The following is a 19,805-nucleotide window of genomic DNA, read 5'->3' as shown; positions in this document are numbered from 1 at the left end:
ATCTTGAGAAAAAAAGTAGATAGCTCAAATTATCATGCTTCCTGATTTCAGACTATACTACAAGTCTACAGTAATCAAAACAGCATGACACTGGCACAAAAACAGACACACAGATCAATGGAAGAGAACTGAGACCCAGAAATAAACCCACACATCTATGGTCAATTAATCTACAAAAGGAGCCAAGAATATACGGCAGGAAAAGAAAGTCTCTTCAATAAATAGTGCTGGGAAAACTGGTCAGTTACATGAAAAAGAATGAAATCAGAACATTTTCTCACACTACATACAAAAATAAAATGGATTAAAGACCTACCTAAATATAAGACCAGAAACTATAAAACTCCTAGGAGAGAACAAAGGCAGAACACTCTTTGACATAGATCCAAAAAATATATACTGCAACAATTTATCTCCTAAGGCAAAAGAAACAAGAGCAAAAATAAACAAATGGGGAATAATTAAAGTTAAAAGTTTTTGCACAACAAAGGAAGACATTGACAAAATATCTGAATGGAAGAAAATATCTGCATATGATATGACCAATAAGGGATTAATATCTAAAATATATAAACAACTCATACAACTCCTTATCAAAAAAACAACCAGAGGGCTCCAATCAAGACGGAAGAATAGAAGGATGTGGAGCTCACCTCTTCCCACAAATACTTCAAAAATACATCTACATGCAGAACAATTCTCACAGAATACCTACTGAATCCTGGCAGCTCTCAGACACACAAAAGTGAAAGAAAGATCTCCATGTATCCAGGTGGGATGAAAGAAAATAAAAGGAAGCAGGACAGGACCTGAACCCCTGGAAGGGAGCTGTGAAACAGGAAAGATTCCTGCAACCTGGGAAGCCCCCTCACTGGCAGCAAGATCAGCTGGGACAGAAAGAGAACTTCAGAAGCTCAGAGGAAAGTACAGCAACCAGTTTCGGCAGGCAGAACAGAGAGAGACCTGCACAGATGGTCCGTGCCACCACCCTGCACTCCCTAGGCTGATAAGTGCCTCCACTGGTGTGGGTGGGGGCTGGGTGCTGAAACTCGGATATTAGAGGACAGACCTGGGGACAGGACTGGGATTGGCTGCACAGAGACAGCCTGAAGGGGCTGGAGTTTGGTACAGGCTGCAATCACGGATGTATGCAGAAGAAGCCTGGGCCTGCCATAGAAGTGAAATACCATTTTTAAGCGGCCTGTGAAGGGAGGGGCAGGGCCTGCCATAACAGCCTCTTTCTCAGTGAGCTCTCAGCCAGCTTGGTCCCACCTCTACAAGCTCTGGGAGCACACAGGTGCAAGTGCCAGCATGTTGCCCACAGGCAGAGGTGAAGCTGAAATCAGAGCTGATCTCCAGGGGCCATTCAACTTAGGAAGCAGGGCTGAAATCTGAGCCCTTTCCCCATGGCTATGCAATCCACAGATTTAAACTGCCACCACCAGCTTTGTAAAATCTGCACCTGCAGGACATTCAAGTGGACAATGGGTACTCCCACAGCCGGGACAGGTCTGGCCTTAGAATCTGTGGGCTTATAGGGTGTGCATATGTGGAGGCATGGCCAGGGTCTGGGCTGTTTCCATAGCTCCCATGGTGGGTCCAAGTGTGCAACAACTGTGGCCCTGTTACCTGATTTCAGTGGATCTGTGCCTATGGATCTGCACTGATGGTTTTGTGAAAGCAACACCTGAGGGACACCAGGGCCGATTTCTGGCATTCTCACAGTTGAGGCAGGTCTGAGGGAAGTGCCAACAACAGTGTACTTTGTGAGGCAGGTGATAGGTAACACCACAGAGCACACTCTCCAGTGGACAGCTCCAGCAGAGGAATACTTAGTGGCTTCTCTCTCAGTGGGAGTGCTCCAATCCTGCCTACCTCAAACCACAGCTCACAAACAGATATGGGGGCTTCTAGTCCAACAACTAGGGAGCAGATCCTGCCCCCAACAGGGCTGTGACAACCATAGAGCAAAGAAGAGGCCCCATTCAACATTCAGTGCAAGCTCTAGCTAGACACCACAACAGTCACATCCCCGAATGAGGGGATAACAGCCAGCACACACTGAGAAAAGAGGTCACAGGCATCCATACTAAAAACAGTCCTCACACCAAAAAACATTAAACCCATGCAGGCTACACAGGGATGTTCCCATGCAAAAATAGCCCTCCAAGACCACAGTAGATAGCTGTTTCTCCTAAACTCATAGAGTAAGAGAAATAAAAGTAAAGTGAAGAAGATGAGGAACCACTCCCAATGAAAAGATCAAGAGAATTCCCCTGAAAGAACAAACAAACAGACCTCTTCAGTCTAATAGAAACTGAGTTCAAAAAGGAGATAATGAAAATATTGAAGGAATTAAGAGAAGCTATCGACAGAAATGTGGATTACTATAAAAAGGAACTAGGAACTAGAAACTATAAGGAGGAGCCAAGAAAAATTAGAAAATTCATTTGCAGAGATGAAATCTGAACTAAAGGCAATGAACAGCAGAATGAATAATGCAGAAGAAAGAATAAGTGATCTGGAAGATAGAATAATGGAAATCAGCCAATCAGAACAGCAGACAGAAAGTCAAATTTAAAAAAAAATGAAAGCAATATAAGAGACCTATGGGATAATATAAAGCATGCCAGTCTATGCATAATAGGGATTCCAGAAGGAGAAGAAAGGTGAAAGGGGATCAAAAATGTAGTTGAAGAAATTATGGCTGAAAACTTCCCAAACCTAAAGAAGGAAACAGATATCCAGGTACAGGAAACACAGAGGGACCCATACAAGATAAACACAAACAGACCTACACCAAGACATATTATAATTAAAATGGCAAAAGTTAAAGAGAGGATTCAAAAAAGAGCAAGAGAAAAACAAAGAGTTTATTACAAGGAAACCCCCACAAGGCTATCAGCCGATTTCTCTACAGAAATGTTGCATGCCAGAAGGGAGGGGGAAAATATATCCAAAGTCTTGAAAGGGAAAATTCTGCAATCTAAAATACTCTACCCAGGAAGATTAACATTTAGAATAGAAGGAGAGATAAAGAATTTCTCAAACAAAGCTAAAGGAATACAGCAATACTAAACCTGTCCTTAAAAGAAATATTGAAATGTCTTTTCTAAACAGAAAAGAAGCAAGAACCTATAGGAAAGAGAAAATCACATTTGGAAAGTATATCACTTAAATTAAGGTAGTATACAGATTAAAAAAAGAAAAAATAAAAAAAAATTTGTGAAAGCAGTGGTAACCACAATGAACAGCAAGATGATAAACATGAAGATTTAAAAGAGGACATCAAACTCATAAAATGTTGGGGAGGAGAGTAAGAAAATGTAGGGGTTTTTTTCAGAATGTGTTGGAGCCTATATGACTATCAGTCTAAAGCAAGTAGATATAGCAAGGGGTTAACATTTTTGAAAAACAGTGTAGCCACAAATCAAAAACATGCAATAGGTTCACAGAAACCAAAAAAAACACAAACATAATACAAAAGGAAGGCATCAAAGTACAAAAGAAAAAAGAAACAAAGAAATACAGAATCAACTGGAAAGCAAGGTTTAAAATGGCAATAAATACGTATCTATCAATAATCACCTTAGATGTCAATGGACTAAGCATTCCAATCAAAAGACATAGAGTAACAGATTGCATTAAAAAAAATAAGAGCCTACAATAGTCTCCCTACAAGAGATCCACTTTAGGTCAAAGATCACACATAGATTGAAAGTGAGGGGATGGAAAAAGATACTTCAGGCAAATGGAAAGGATAAATTGGGGGTTGAAATACTCATATGATACAAAATAAACTTCGAAACAAAGGCCATTAAGAAAGAAAAAGAAGGACACTATATAGTGATAAAAGGATCAGTACAAGAAGAGGATATTACACTTGTCAACATATATATATGCACCCAATATAGGAGCACCCAAATACATAAAACAAATACTAACTGATATAAAGGGAGAAATTGATGGAAATACAATAATAGTAGGAGACGTTAACACCCCACTCACATCAGTGGCAGAACTTCTAGACAGAAAATCAATATGGCAACAGAGATCCTAAATGATGCAATAGAACAATTAGACTTAACTGATATTTTTGGAACACTACATCCAAAAAAAAGCAGAATACACATTGTGTTCAAGTGCACATGGAACATTTTCTAGGACTGACCACATACTAGGGCACAGAAAAAACCTCAGCCAACTTAAGAGTATAGAAATTATTTCAAGCATTTTTTTTTACCACAGTGGCATGAAACTAGAAATCAACCACAGAAAAGTAAATGAGAAAACAAAACAAAATGATTACATGGAAACTAAACAACATGCTACTAAAAGACCAAAGGGCCAACGATGAAACCAAAGAATAAATTTAACAATACCTTGAGATAAATGACAGTGAATACACAACCATACAAAAATTTACGGAATGCAGCAAACGCAGTTCTTAGATGGATGTTCATAGTGATACAGGTCTTCCTCAGAAAACAAGCAAAATCTCAAATAAACAACCTAACCTACCTCCTAAAATAATTAGAAAAAGAAGAACAAACAAAACTTAAATTTAGCAGAAAGAAGGAAATAATAAAAATCAGAGGAAATAAAAGATATTTTAAAAACAATAGAAAAAGAAATCAATAAAACCAATAGCTGTTTCTTTGAAAGGGTAAACAAAATTGACCAACTTCTGGGCAGGCTCACCAAGAAGAAAAGATAAATAATCCAAATAAACAAAATGAAAAAGGAGAAACAATAACCAATACCACAGAACTACATAAACCATAAGAGAATACTATGAACAATTGTATGCCAACAATTGGAGAGCCTTGAAGAAATGGACAAAATTCTAAACATTTACAGTCCACCAAAACTGAATCAGGAAGAAATAGATTATTTGAACAGACTGATCACTCACATGTATACACACATATATGTATATATGTGTCTCTATATAAACACACAGAGTATATATGTAATTATATATATACATGTATACATATGCACATAATATTTTGAGCTATTTTAGGGTAAGTTACACATGTATAAGAGTTTGACCCTTTATCGCTAAATATGTCAGTGTGTGTTTCCTAAGAATAGGGTTATCCTCTTACATTTTCACATCATAGTACAGTTATCAACTTTAAAAATTTACATGAATATAATCCTTTAATCTACAGTGCATCTTTCAATTTTGTCAGTTTCTTAATAATGTCTTTATAGAATAACCCCGACCAACTCCTCCAGGAGGCAGTCAACTGGGTCTGTGACTAAGCTCCAGTTAAAACTCTAGAAACCAAAGCTTAGGTGAGCTTTCCTGAATGCAAATTCTTCATGTCTATTAGCACACGTCATTGATGAGAGGAGTTAACACTGTCCATGACTTCACCAGGAAAGGACAGCTGGATGATCCGTGTTTGGAGACCTTCTAAAGTCTACCAATTGCATTTTTTCCTTTGTCTGATTTTAATTGGTATTCTTTCATTGTAATAGGCTATAGCCATGAGTATAATAGCTTTCAGTGATATTTGTCCGTTTTTCTAGAAAATTATCGAACTTGCGGGTGGTCTTGGGGATCTCTGAACTTGTAATTTGTGTCAAAAGTGAGGGTGATTAGGGAAATGCCCAGACTATTTAGATGGTGTCAGAAGAAAGGGCGGTATTGTGGACAGTTCTCTAGCATCACAGTATTACATTGACCTGCCCCCGCCCCCTGCCCCAGCTATCAGAAGTGCCCTGTGGTACCTCAGACACCTGGAAAAGGTCACCAAACTTAAGTTTGCTTACACTGAAATTGCCTTTACTGGGTGGGTTCTGTAATTTAATCTCAAACAAAAGATTGCTCTCAAAACACAAGCCTATTTCTTTTGTTCTGAGGGTATTTTAATAGTTGTCTCCAAAAGATGTGAGGACATGTACCATATGACCTGCTCTACTAGATAGCCTAATGACAGTTTTGGGAGAAAGCTTTCTGGGTGCAGCTCTTATTACCTCATTGCTGACTTTATGAGTTAGCGGGAGGTAAGGAAGAGCAATTCGATAGGATAAGACATGCTGGGTTTAAACCAATTTCTACCCCCCAAAACACCTTTGGAGACTTTTCATACTATAATATAGCACATACTTGAGAAATAGTTAATATTTTTCCATAGTGAATCTTGCTAGTGAGGGAGGGAAACACTACTAAAAGGAATAGCAGCCTAAAAATTGATTCAAACAAATGCGCCATTAGAAGCATGCAGTTAAAGTAGTGAGTAAAGATGTGATGCTTTATTTCTTACAGTTCTTTCTATGAACATCCATACTTTAGGACCCATAAAAAGGATCAATGGATGTTCTTTCTTTTTTATTAAATTTGTAAGTCATTGGAAAATATACAGGCCCACACTTCTTTGCTCATATCCCGTTCATCTGTGAGAGAGGGTGAAAATAATGGCTCAAAATGTTTCCCATCTTTGTCAGAGTCATATATCCTATTGATTGCTTGTTTCCAACAAATGGTGATGAGCCATAAACTCTAAAGCCCTCCATGCCCCATCTCCTTAACATTCTCCTCATAACAACCAGAATCAGGTCCATTCTATCTGCTTTTGTGATTTTAATCATTAGTTTGTAACTTTAATACCATCCATTTTGCTATCAACACGGTATGTAAGGGTTTTTTTGGATGAAGAAAAATGAACATTTTGCATTTTAAAATTGCATTTAATAATTTAGAACCACCATGGGTTTCTGTTCTTAGAAACTGCAACCAGATCTCATATCAGCAGATTTGATTATTGAAAGCACAGAGTAAAAGTTGCATTATAATGTATAAAGATGCTGATGAAGAGCAATGGAGTGCTGTGTGGTACAGCTTTGATTTACAGATCAACTAGGGTGGCCAGTTATTGATCATTACCTGTGAATTATTGATACCCTGAGATCAGTGAAATGGTTTCTTTTCAGCTTGTCTCAATTTACACTTCCTTCAAAGAATGCAGGTTTTGTTTGTAGGACTGTCTTTGTTTGACTTCCCTGAAACCTAATGGTTCACAGTACTTGTTAGAAGAGGATTCTATTGCATCTTGATATTTTAGGGGAATAAAAGTGTCTCCTTGGAAGGAAAGTCTTTCCGTTCAGTGTAGTAGTATTACCCCTTTGTATCAGATTCTTGTAGGGTCCTGGTTCTTTTAATATGAATTTGCCTTAATCATGTAACGACCTTTCCCACTTTTCTTGACCAAGTGACATTAGAGGTATTCTTTTCTTTCCTTCCTTCCTTCCTTCCTTCCTCCCTCCCTCCCTCCCTCCTTTCTTTCTTTCTTTCTTTCTTTCTTTCTTTCTTTCTTTCTTTCTTTCTTTCTTTCTTTCTTTCTTTCCCTTTCTTCCTCCCTCCCTTCCTTCCTCCTTCCCTCCCTCCCTTCCTCCCACCCTTCCTTCCTTTTCCTGTCTCTCTGTCTTTCTTTCTATCTTCTTTCTGATGTGAAAAAGTTGTCAAGTGACAATTAAAACCATCATTATTTCACCCCAAATCAGAACCTTGAAACCACTTTTAAGTATACACTCCCCTTTACTCTTCTTGTGCAATTAGTTATCAAGCTGTATTGATAGTTTTCCTTGATATCTCATCAGTCTTTTCCCCCTTATTCTAATTGTTGCTACCATAATTAAGCACTTGCAATAATCAGCTATTTTCACTATCTGGAGCCCTGGCTCTATATAATACATGATGTTCTCCACTTATAAATTTCAAAGGTTCAGCCCCTGACGTTGAATGCAAAATACTACAATCAGATTTTGATCTGATTTTTAGAGGAAATCTATGATTAGAAAAAAGTTAAAGATTTCTTCTGTAAATCATCTTCTGGCACATTGCTTTAAATTTTTAACATTATTCTATACAAGTCTGTATGGATGTTCAGAGTGGACAGCTCATCTGTGCAATAGGATGTTTTATTCTAGATCAAAGAACAATTACCACTCTTAGTATGTGAGATATTTTAATGGTTGTATTTAAACAGTTCCTTTTCTTTAAAGTTTTTGTTGTCTATTCAAAATCATCAGTGAACTCAAATGCCAATCAACTGGGGCTTGGTTGAATCAATAATGCTGTATCTGCAAAGTAGAATACTATGTAACTATTAAAAGAGATAAATCTACCTGGCTTAACATAGAAAAATCCCCAAGATGGATTGTCAAATAAGAAAGCAAGCTATGAGGGATTTTAGAGTAGATACACAATTTAGTTGAGAAAATAAGTATGTGTTTACATATGTACCTGTGTATGTACAGACAAAGCTTGGAAGGATATACCCTATTTTATTAGAACAGTTACCTCTTAGAAATAAATGTAAATAGATTTTTAAAAATTTATACATTTAATTACTGATTGAAATTTTCATTAGGAGCTTGTATCACTTTTATATGCAACATTGAAAGAAAAAAATGACATATACCATGAGCGTTTGTAACTATATAAGCAAGTCTAAAGTTAATATTCAAAGCTCCTCATAATTTAGCCTCTGCTGATATTTCCACCATTACTGTTCACTTTGTTAGGATCAGTTGCAGTTTTCTTCTGGTTTACTAACTCTGTTTTGGCCAAAGCAATCTCCCTTTTCCTGAATATGCCTCATGTGAGTGTATAGTAATGTCTCTGAACACCTCCATTCACAGGGAGGAATCCTGGCCTCCTTTACATGCTAGCATGTGTTCTTCCATCATGTTTTCACATACCTAACACTCCTGCCTACCGATACCAAGAGCAGAATTGTCTGAACGACAGGGATTGTGTACCACTGCCATTGTTTTCTCCAAATCCCTGTGCAACCTGTAATTTACATAATTTATTTAGATTGCCCCATATTTTCTTTTTTTTTCACATGTTTATTGGAGTATAAATGCTTTACAATGTTGTGTTAGTTTCTGCTGTACAACAAAGTGAATCAGCTATATGTATACATATATCCCCATATCCCCTCCGTCTTGAGCCTCCCTCCCACCCTCCCTATCCCACCCCTCTAGGTCGTCACAAAGCACCAAGCTGACCTCCTTGTGCTATGCAGCAGCTTCCTACTAGCCATCCATTTTACGTTTGGTAGTGTATATATGTCAGTGCTACTCTTTCACTTCATCCCAGCATTGCCTGCCCCCTCCCCTGTGCCCTCAAATCCGTTCTCTACGTCTACATCTTTATTCCTGCCCTGCCACTAGGTTCATCAGTACGGCTTTTTAAAATTCCATATACATGTGTTAGCGTACGGTATTTGTTTTTCTCTTTCTGACTTGCTTCACTCTGCATGACGGATTCTAGGTCCATCCACCTCACTACAAATAACTCAATTTCATTCCTTTTTATGGTGGAGTAATAGTCCATGTATATATATATATACACCACATCTTCTTTATCCATTCATCTGTTGATGGACACTTAGGTTGCTTCCATATCCTCACTATTGTAAATAGAGCTGCAATGAACATTTTGGTACATGACTCTTTTTGAATTATGGTTTTCTCAGGGTATATACCCAGTAGTGGGATTGCTGGGTTGTATGGTAGTTCTATTTTTAGTTTTTTAAGGAACCTCCATACTGTTCTCCACAGTGGCTGTATCAATTTACATTCCCACCAACAGTACAAGAGGATTCCCTTTTCTGCACACCCTCTCCAGCATTTATTGTTTGTAGATTTTTTGATGATGGCCATTCTGACCAGTGTCATGTGATACCTCCTTGTGGTTTTGATTTGCATTTCTCTAATGATTAGTGATTTGCATTTCTCTAATGATTAGTGATGTTGAGCATCCTTTCATGTGTTTGTTGTCAATCTGTATATCTTCTTTGGAGAAATGTCTATTTAGGTCTTCTGCCTTTTTTTGGATTGGGTTGCTTATTTTTTTGATATTGAGCTGCATGAGTTGTTTGTATGATTTGGAGATTAATCCTTTGTCAGTTGCTTCATTTGCAAATATTTTCTCCCATTCTGAGGGTTGTCTTTTCGTCTTGTTTATGTTTTCCTTTGCTGTGCAAAAGCTTTGAAGTTTCATTAGGTCCCATTGGTTTTTTTTCATTTTTATTTCCATTTCTCTAGGAGGTGGGTCAAAAGGGATCTTGCTGTGATTTATGTCATAGAGTGTTCTGCCTATGTTTTCCTCTAAGAGTTTGATGGTGTCTGGTCTTACACTTAGGTCTTTAATCCATTTTGAGTTTATTTTTGTGTATGGTTTTAGGGAGTGTTCTAATTTCATTCATTTACATGTAGGTTGTTTATTTGAGATGTTTCTTGTTTTTTAAGGTAGGGTTGTATTGATAGAAACTTCGCTCTTAGAACTGATTTTGCTGCATCCCATAGGTTTTTGTGTCATCATGTTTTCATTGTCATTTGTTTCAAGGTATTTTTTTATTTCCTCTTTGATTTCTTCAGTGATATCTTGGTTATTTAGTAGTGTATTGTTTAGCGTCCATGTGTCTGTATTTTTTGCACATTTTTCCTGCAATTGATATTTAGTCTCATAGCGTTGTAGTTGGAAAAGATACTTGATACAATTTGAATGTTCTTAAATTTACCAAGGCTCGATTTGTGACCCAAGATATGATCTATCCTGGAGAATGTTCCATGAGCACTTGAGAAGAATGTTTATTCTCTTGTTTTTGAATGGAATGTCCTATAAATATCAATTAAGTCCATCTTGTTTAATGTATCATTTAAAGCTTGTGTTTCGTTATTTATTTTCATTTTGGATGATCTGTCCATTGGTGAAAGTGGAGTGTTAAAGTCCCCTCCTATGATTGTGTTACTGTCGATTTCCCCTTTTATGGCTGTTAGTATTTGCTTTATGTATTGAGGTGCTCCTTTGTTGGGTGCATAAATATTTACAATTGTTATATATTTTACTTGGGTTGATCCCTTGATCATCATGTAGTGTCCTTCTTTGTCTCTTGCCTTTGTTTTAAAGTCTCTTTTGTCTGATATGAGAATTGCTACTCCAGCTTTCTTTTGATTTCCATTTGCATGGAATATCTTTTTCCATTCCCTCACTTTCAGTCAGTATGTGTCCCTAGGTCTGAAGTGGGTCTCTTGTAGACAGCATAAATATGGGTCTTGTGTTTGTATCCATTCAGCCAGTCTGTGTCTTTTTGTTGGAGCATTTAATCCATTTACATTTATGGTAATTATTGATATGTATGTTCCTATTACCATTTTCTTAATTGTTTTGGGTTTATTATTGTAGGTCTTTTCCTTCTCTTGTGTTTCCTGCCTAGAGAAGTTCCTTTATCATTTGTTGTAAAGCTGGTTTGATGGTGCTAAATTCTCTTAGCTTTTGCATGTCTGTAAAGGTTTTAATTTCTCTGTCAAATCTGAATGAGATCCTTGCTGGGTAGAGTCATGTTGGTTGTAGGTTTTTCCCTTTCATCACTTTAAATATGTCCTGCCATTCGCTTCTGGCTTGCAGAGTTTCTGCTGAAAGATCAGCTGTTAACCTTATGGGGATTCCCTTGTGTGATATTTGTTGCTTTTCCATTACTGCTTTTAATATTTTTCTTTGTATTTAATTTTTGATAGTTTGATTAATATGTGTCTTGGTGTGTTTCTCTTTGGGTTTTTCCTGTATGGAACTCTCTGCACTTCCTGGACTTGATTGACTATTTCCTTTCCCTTGTTAGGGAAGTTTTTGACTCTAATCTCTTCAAATATTTTCTCAGACCCTTTCTTTTTCTCTTTTTCTTCTGGGACCATTATAATTCGAATGTTGGTGTGTTTAATGTTGTCCCAGAAGTCTCTGAGACTGTTCTCAGTTCTTTTCATTTTTTTTTTCTTTATTCTGCTCCCTGGCAGTTGTTTTCACCATTTTATCTTCCAGCTCATTCATCCATTCTTCTGCCTCAGTTATTCTGCTATTGATTCCTTCTACAGTATTTTTAATATCAGTTATTACATTGTTCATCACTGTTTGTTTGCTCTTCAGTTCCTTTAGATCCTTGTTAAATGTTTGTGTTTTTCTCCATTCTGTTTCTGAGATTTTGGATCATCTTTACTGTCCTTACTCTGAATTCCTTTTCAGGTAGGTTGCATATTTTGTCTTCATTTATTTGGTCTTGTAGGATTTTACCTTGCTCCTTCATCTGTAACATAATTTTTGTTGTTTCATTTTTTTTTTGATGGGAGGGGCTGTATTCCTGTCTTACTGGTTGTTTGGCCTGAGGCTTCCTTCAATGGAGTTTGCAGGAAGTTAGGTAGAGCTGGACCTTAGTGCCGAGATGAGGACCTCCAGGAGGCCTCACCTCAATTAATATTTCCTGGCATCTGAGGTTCTTTGTTAGTCCAGCAGCTTGGACTTGGTGCTCCCACCACAGGAGCTCGGGCCTGACCTCTGGCCTGGGAACCAAGAACCTGCAAGCTGCATAGCATCATTAAAAAAAAAGAATAAAAAAGAATAAAAGGAGCAGTACAATAACAAAGAATAAATATAAAATTAGAACAATAAAAAATGTATTAGGAAAAATAAAAATATAATTGAAACAACTGCAACCGCAACAAGGGAAAACAAAACCACACCAGAAACAAGAAAAAAAAGTGGCGGGGGGGAACAACCCAAAAGGAGCAGAACAATAACAAAGTATAGAGAATAAAATAAAATTAGAAAAATAAAAGGTTTATTAGAAAAAAATAATTATATTAATGAATTATCAAGAAGAAGGTAAAACAGCACCCCAACCTAAAAGAAGAGAAAGGGAAAAAAAAGGCCTTGGCTCTTGGGGGTGGAGTTTAGGTGGGGGGGTGGAACTTAGGCAGGGGCAGGGTTTAGGGTTGGGCAGGGCCTAGCCAGGGTGGTGACGTTTGAGTGTGGGGCGGGGCCTAGACTCAGGACCCACACAGCCAGAAAAGGCCTTGGGTGTGGGGAATAGGCTGGGCAACATTCAAGTGTGTGGTGGGGCCTCTGCCTAGAACCTACACGGAATGGGAGAGGCAGCACATCCAAAGGGGTTCTCTGGAGTGTGGATTTCGGGAGTTTGGAGGTAGGGCCATGGGTGAGGGTGTGTGTGTGGGGTTTAGGCCCAGGGTGTTTGGAGGAGGTCTCAGAAGGGGTCTCCGAGTGTAGAGGTGGGGCCCTGGGTGGGGGTGTAGGGGCAGGGCTTGGGCTCTACCTGGTAGGAGGGAGGCTCCCAGGGCAGAGAATTAGGCCTGGGAGCCCAACAGGCTCCCCGGTGCCTAAGTGGGCAGCGAAAGCGCTGGCCATGTTCCTTTCTGTTCCTCCACGCCCTCCCCCATGGTCTCCCCCAGGGTCTCCACAGTCGCCGCTGGACCCTAACTGTGGGCTGGTCCCACTGAGTGTAGGAACTCCTACCCCCACCCATTTGCCCCTCAGGGGTGCAGGTCCCAGAGGTCTGGCCTTTACTTTTGATCCCCCTTTCCTCCCTCCCACTCCGTCAGGACCCACGCAGCTGGAGGGGTTTAGGTGGGCAGAGGGTCAGGTCCGGGATTTCATCAGGCTTCTGGGGCCCAAGAGAGTAGGGGAAACCTAGCCACCCTCTCTTTTGATCCTCTGCCCTCCCAGTGGTCCCCCAATTTCCCCCTCCAGGTGTGGGATCTCTTCCTCTCCCCCAGCTGCCCCTCAGGGGCGCCAGTCCAGTCCCACCTCCACTTCTCCTCCCCACTCACTCTCCCCATGCCCCATGTCGTACTTGGTTGCTGGGGGTTCCTCCCGTCCCCTTAGGCGTCCGTGGTCCCCTACCGGTGCCTGGTAGGTGCTCTAGTTGTGCCAAGATGCGAATTTCATGCCCTCCTAGTCTGCCATCTTGACTCCCCCATATTTTCTTTAGTGCTTTATAAGGGTAACTGGGTAATTAAGTATGAAAAGTGAAACCACTGATATAAGTCAGTTCTATATTCACTTTAATAACTGTTAGAACAAAATAGCTGTTAAAATATCTTACACACTGAAAGTGGTAATTGTTTTTTGATCTATGATTATGTATCTTTTGGCACAGAGAAGCTGCCCACTCTGGCCATTCATGTAGCCCTGTTTGGAATCACTTTAAAATGCTTATCTTAGATTTCTAAGTGCTTAAGGCCAATGTCCCGTTTAAAAAACATTCTTCCATACAGGTCCAGTGACCCCTTTTCAGCACCTTACTTATCTTTCTATGCCTTAGTTCTTCATTTGGTGATAACAGTAGTTCCTACCTGATAGAGTTGTTATGTGATTATATGAGGTAATGATATTTCGAACGTGCTTAAAATAGTTGTTTGGCATGTATTAGTGATGTTTCATTTAATCCTCACTTGGGACTTATCTTGAGAGCTTAGTAAAACACCATTCAAATATAGCACTTAAAAGAGTGCCTGGCACACAGTAAGTATTCAGAATAATTTATGGAAATAATTCTTCTTAATTTTTTTCTCCTCGTCTGAATCCTCCCCAGCCACATTTCACAAAAGTATCTTAGCACCTTTTATGCTCTTTTGTCTCAGGGCAGGCTTGTATTTCAGTGCTAACTTGCAGAAATTTCCTGGACGATATATTCCTCTCCTGGGTTTTGATCTTTAAAGGCTGAGCATCCTGGAAAGATGATACTAAGTGCCTATGTTTAGGATTGGAATTTTGGAGGATGCACATTGATGGTGACAGGATTTTGGAAGGAATGGGAAGCAGTTTGAAGGTGAGATTCTAGAGGCTCCTAGTCTCAGCGTACATCCCCAGGTACATACATGGCGTAAAATCAAATAGCTTTTAGATTATAGACTTGCATAATGAGGATTTCTGCTGTGGCCACAGAAGACTGCAAGATGAAGCTCTTTCTCTAGAATGTCCTAAATTATGGGTGAACCCTGAAGGTGATACACCCAGCAATGGCAGAGATCAGAATTTCCTAGCAGCCCATTAGGCTTTTGAGGCTGAATATAATTTGATTAAATGAAAATAAAATCATTGATCATTCTTGCATACCCTATAAAATGAGATTCACAGCCCTTAACCAGAGAAATTGGGTCCTTTTATAGGCTAACTTTGTCTCTGTCAAACTGGGATATGCACCTCCTGATGATCCAGAAGGACAGTTGAATATTTAATAATCTGAGCTCCAGGATCCATTACCCATCTAATAGCTGTTCTTTGGAGGAAACGCAAATGACTTTTTCCTAATCCTTATTCAAGGATGAGTCTTAAAAAACTCTGGAAACATAAACAGCATGAGCTCCATCGAGAATAGTGCAGAACAAGCACACATTAAATAGTAAACTAGAAGGAATCTGAAAGAGTCAATGGTGGTCATTTTGAAGTAAAAATTCTAAACCCAGTGGTGGATGGTAGGACAGATAATGACACATCTAGTCACCACAGACTCCCTAATAAAGCATAAACCTTAGCTTTGTTGCAAGGATGAAAGTAAGAATAATCTCCCTTAATGGGAGCAGCAGACCAGAGGTGTTTAATCACCTAAAATCACTGATGGTAAAATCACCTCATCGTGCTCATGGAGGCAAGGATCATTTACACACACTTCAAGTCACCCTTGACAAACAGGCTCTTTGTTGATTTCATTAAGTGTCGAACTTTTCTCACCCAGCTCGCCTCAGGATGCACACATTTCATTTCCATGCGTGTTCTGGGAGGACAGTCCATGTCATTTGCCAGCATTTCGGCCAACATATACATAATCAAATGCAGCCACCATGGAACATGGGCTGAGAAACAATCCATCCAGTGTTTAATGAGTAACATTAGCATGCTCTTAAAAGCACTAATAGCAAGTTTCATTACTGTTCATTTTAGTGTGGATGGCAGCTATCCAAAACCTAACCATGTACTAAATTCATTTTAGTAAAAGCAGAAAATAATAAATAAAATAAATGATTGTAATTACAAGTTACTTCTAGAAGTTAGACTTATATTAACATGACATTAACTCAGAAAAGAAACACTTTCTTCTTTTTTTTTTCCAGATTACAATTTTCTTTTAGGAAACCCTTTCTCTCCTACAGTGACTTTCAATCTAATATTGTCTTCAAATTAATTTTCATTATTTTATTATAAAAGTGATGTTATTATACTTTTGGGGATTTTGATCCTGAGGATCAGAAATTGTTCAGAAGGCATTTGGAGTTTTCTGTAAATTTGTTTATATTGACTTTTGCAGTATCCACTCCCACTGCTTTCTTGTGTGCCTTCCTATACTTCTTCCCTTTCCAGTCTCTTCAGGATGTTCCCCAGCTCCTTTACAGCTATGGTTCTGGATGTGATTTTAGTTCTGCAAGTCACACATTCTCACGGGGACATGGATTTGGAATTTTCTGGTGCAGATGGTGGCAGAGGTTCTCAGTTGCTGGAGTCATCAGCTTCAGCGGTGTTTCCTGATTTGAGAATCTGCTTCCTCACCATTGCAGAGGCAGTAGCTGTTGTGGCAGCCTGGTGTGGCCAGAACCTCAGTCTAGGGTCTGTTGCTTCCCTTCTCTCTAATTATAAGCTTTTCTACTTCAGGTATCTAGGAAAGATTCTATGCTCTACAGCTGAACCCTGAGTAAGACTGCCTTGGTGCCTACTTCATAGATTGCAAACATTTTGGTGATTAAATGGGATACTTGCATACAGTTTCCTTAGCCAAATGCCTGGCACAGAGTGGATAATAAATATTAGCTTCTATTTTTCCCCTCATAATGCCTAGGGTGGTTCAATGTGAACCTACCTGATAGAAAAATTAAATCCTCAGTATACTTTTTAGTTACATGGTGACTACATATGACACAGTAGAGAAAGACATAGAGACAGTGTGTTATAATGGTAGGGCCAGAGAGTGGTGAACAGTATTTAGAGTAAAATGATCTAGGTTCAACTCTCAGACCTACTTATTGTTTGGCCTTGAGCAAAGTTTTCTGGGGTTTATTTGTTCCAGCTACAGTGGGAGATGAACTGCGTTTTCTTTAATGTTTCTCAAGTTTTTAAAATTCTGAGACTTATATTCTAGCTTCATTTGCTTCTAATTTTCAGTAATGATTTGAAATAACAAGAATGTTCACTTCTTTAGATGACTCATTGTTTAAGGCGTATGATAGCAAACGATGAAGTTGTTTTTTTTTTTTTTTAAGACCTGCCTGATGCTTGCCATCATAAAAGGTGAATTAAGCAATGCAAGGAAGAAAAAAAATAGAGGTGAGGATAGTACATTTAACGCATTTGGGAGGGTAAAGAAAAAAGTCCTCTTAGTTTAGTTTGTCTTATCAGTGACAAACTGAAACTGGTTTTTCATAGTAACACCTGGTCATTGTTCTAAAAATATGAAACTTGAGGCCTGTTTGTTGTTGTTGTGTTTTTGTTTTTTTACAGTTAGAAACCTTGATTACAGTGCTACATTTAGAAAATTTAGACAAGGCACTCTGAGGAACTGAAAATTGTAGAAGAAAATAGAATCTCTTAAGGGTGTAGGAAGTAGATACAATCTCTGGCAGAGAAAAGCAGTTTTCACAAAAATATAATAGAGAAAGATAACTGAACTTATTATAAAGGCACCTAACTAAAAGGGAAAAATCAGTAGAGGAAAGGAAGTTATCTCCTAGTCTTAAGCTGTTTAAGGTCTTGGGATGCCAGGAAAGATGCAAAATGCCATTTTTTCTTTCTCTCTCAAAACTGCTTTAAAAATCCACAAAAAAGGGCTTCCCTGGTGGCGCAGTGGTTGGGAGTCTGCCTCCCGATGCAGGGGACGCGGGTTCGTGCCCCGGTCCGGGAGGATCCCACATGCCGCGGAGCGGCTGGGCTCGTGAGCTGTGGCCGCTGAGCCTGCGCGTCCGGAGCCTGTGCTCTGCAACGGGAGAGGCCACAGCAGTGAGAGGCCCGCGTACTACAAAAAAAAAAAAAAAAAAAAATCCACGAAAAAATCAAGCCTGCCTTTTAGCTATTAAAATTGAATTTTTAAAAAAATGACATGGGTTCAGATTTGGATTGACATTATTGACTAGTTACTCTTCTTTTCATACAAATGATAGCAGTATCAGTGTTTGAATCTGGCTCATTTGGTTACGAGGAAGAATTCAGTCAGATTATTGCAGTGGACAAATGGTTGTTATAATTACATATGGACTCTGACTGGACCTGGAAGCTTAGGCATAGAGAGAAATATTTTGCTCCCTCTCTGAGTCTTTGGTGCTCTGTGTCCATCTGCTGTATTCCCCATTCCAACCTCTGGAACTTATCTGCTGACGCTGGTTTTCTACATCTTCATTGTCCAGCTTGCCTATTTGCGTAGGTTACTTCTCCTAGATTATCTTTGTCCCCTTTCTACAGCACACATTTTTTTCTCTAACTTGTATTTTAATCTCATGTATAACATAGGAAGCCTTGCCTCTGTTGGGGTAAGGAAAGCATTTTCCTCTTTTCTCCTCAGAGCAACTCCTTCATTTGGGAATATGTAACTAATATGATTGAGGGAATTGGGACCTGGGCTGCCAAGAATTTACCACTCGTTCTTATTCTCATTCTCTTGTTCTTTCTGTTTCTCACTAGTTTCACTTCAGAGGGAAAGAAAGAAATCCTTTTTTTTTTCTTTTTTGGCCGCACCACGCAGCATGGGGGATCTTAGTTCCCCAACCAGGGATTGAACCCGCAGTGGAAGTGCATAGTCTTAACTGCTGGACCACCAGGAAAGTCCTGAAAGAAGTCTTGATTTTAAATTCCAAGCTGTATTCTGGCTTTACCAGAATGACAGCTGTTAAATTTTCCCTTTTGATTTCTATGTATATTGATCTACTGGTTCAAGATCCATAAGGCAGTGATTCTCAACTGGAAGTGATTTTGATAGGGGACATTTGACAATGTCAGAAAACATTTGTGATTGTCAGGACTGAAGAAGGAGATTCTACTGGCTTCTGGTCATTAGAGTTCAAGGATGCTGCCAAACATCATTCAATGCACCAGGTAACAACCCGCGTTAAAAATAACAATAATAATACTGCTATATTTAAAATAGATAACCAACAAGGAGCTACTGTATAGCACCAGGAACTCTGCTCAATACTCTGTAATAACTTATATGGGAAAAAAAATTCGATAAAGAGTAGATACATGTATACGTACAACTGAGTCACTTTGCTGTACACCTGAAGCTAACACAGCATTGTTAATCAACTATACTCCAATATAAAGTAAAAATTAAAAAAAATTTTTCTAGCCCCAAATATCAGTAGTGCCAAAGTTGAAAAATTCTGCCATACGAGAAGTAAAGGGTTTGAGATTAATTATTGCCTTTTTATTCAAAAACTATTTTATTACCGTTTCTAACTATCTAATCTCTCAATTACACCCTTCCAGATTCCCAGGGAAAGATATGAATGGTGAAGCCTATTTTTGAACTAAGCTCCACAAAGCACAGCCTTCTGCCAGTCCAAGGGTTCAAGTTCCTTAGTCCAACCCGAACAACTATGACTCACAAGGTATCAGCTATGATTATAAAATAAAACATGGACATGTTAGCTCTTGTCTCTAAAAAAGGTAGATAATTTTTTTAGAAGGAGATGTGATTAGATAGGAATCATAAAACATGTTCAGACCAAAAAAATAAAATATAATTTCCTTAATACTTAATAACTTTTAATTGATGACAAAAATCAAGTGAGTCTTCTATCATGTACATTTTAAGCCAACATGATTCAGTAATATTGTTTTGGATATTCAGTTACTATATTTGTGAGAACACTTAATTTTTATTATCTCTGAGAAAAAGGAAAAAACTAATTACATATTGGATTAATTTGTGAGTTTCCTATCCTTAGGTACCCTGGGGGTCTATAATTCTTACTTCCAGGAACTCTTTGTAAGCCTTTTTTCCAGAAAAGAGTTT

The 19,805-nt window shown here is 38.6% G+C and overlaps 1 long non-coding RNA gene across 3 annotated transcripts in view; it reads left to right on the top strand.

The window, feature by feature from the left end:
- The first annotated feature begins 12,925 nt into the window (after nucleotides 1-12,925).
- LOC149749835 (uncharacterized) overlaps nucleotides 12,926-19,805 on the top strand; it is a 70,234-nt gene continuing 63,354 nt past the window's right edge. Inside the window, exons 1-4 of one of the 3 annotated variants that reach the window (XR_016392545.1) lie at nucleotides 12,934-12,995; nucleotides 14,452-14,639; nucleotides 18,808-18,883; nucleotides 19,277-19,398. This is a non-coding gene — a long non-coding RNA (uncharacterized LOC149749835). Of the gene's footprint in view, nucleotides 12,996-14,451; nucleotides 14,640-18,472; nucleotides 18,884-19,276; nucleotides 19,399-19,805 lie in introns of all 3 variants that reach the window. The other 2 variants (XR_016392543.1, XR_016392544.1) reach the window with 2 other exon arrangements.

The sequence above is a fragment of the Delphinapterus leucas genome, chromosome 3 (assembly GCF_059928025.1).
Source record: "Delphinapterus leucas isolate spDelLeu-1000000601 "Yukka" chromosome 3, BTC_Dleu_Yukka2, whole genome shotgun sequence".
NCBI classification, from domain to species: Eukaryota; Metazoa; Chordata; class Mammalia; order Artiodactyla; family Monodontidae; genus Delphinapterus; species Delphinapterus leucas.
The sequence above is the reverse complement of the archived record's forward strand: the minus strand, read 5'-3'. Positions and strand labels throughout refer to the sequence as shown.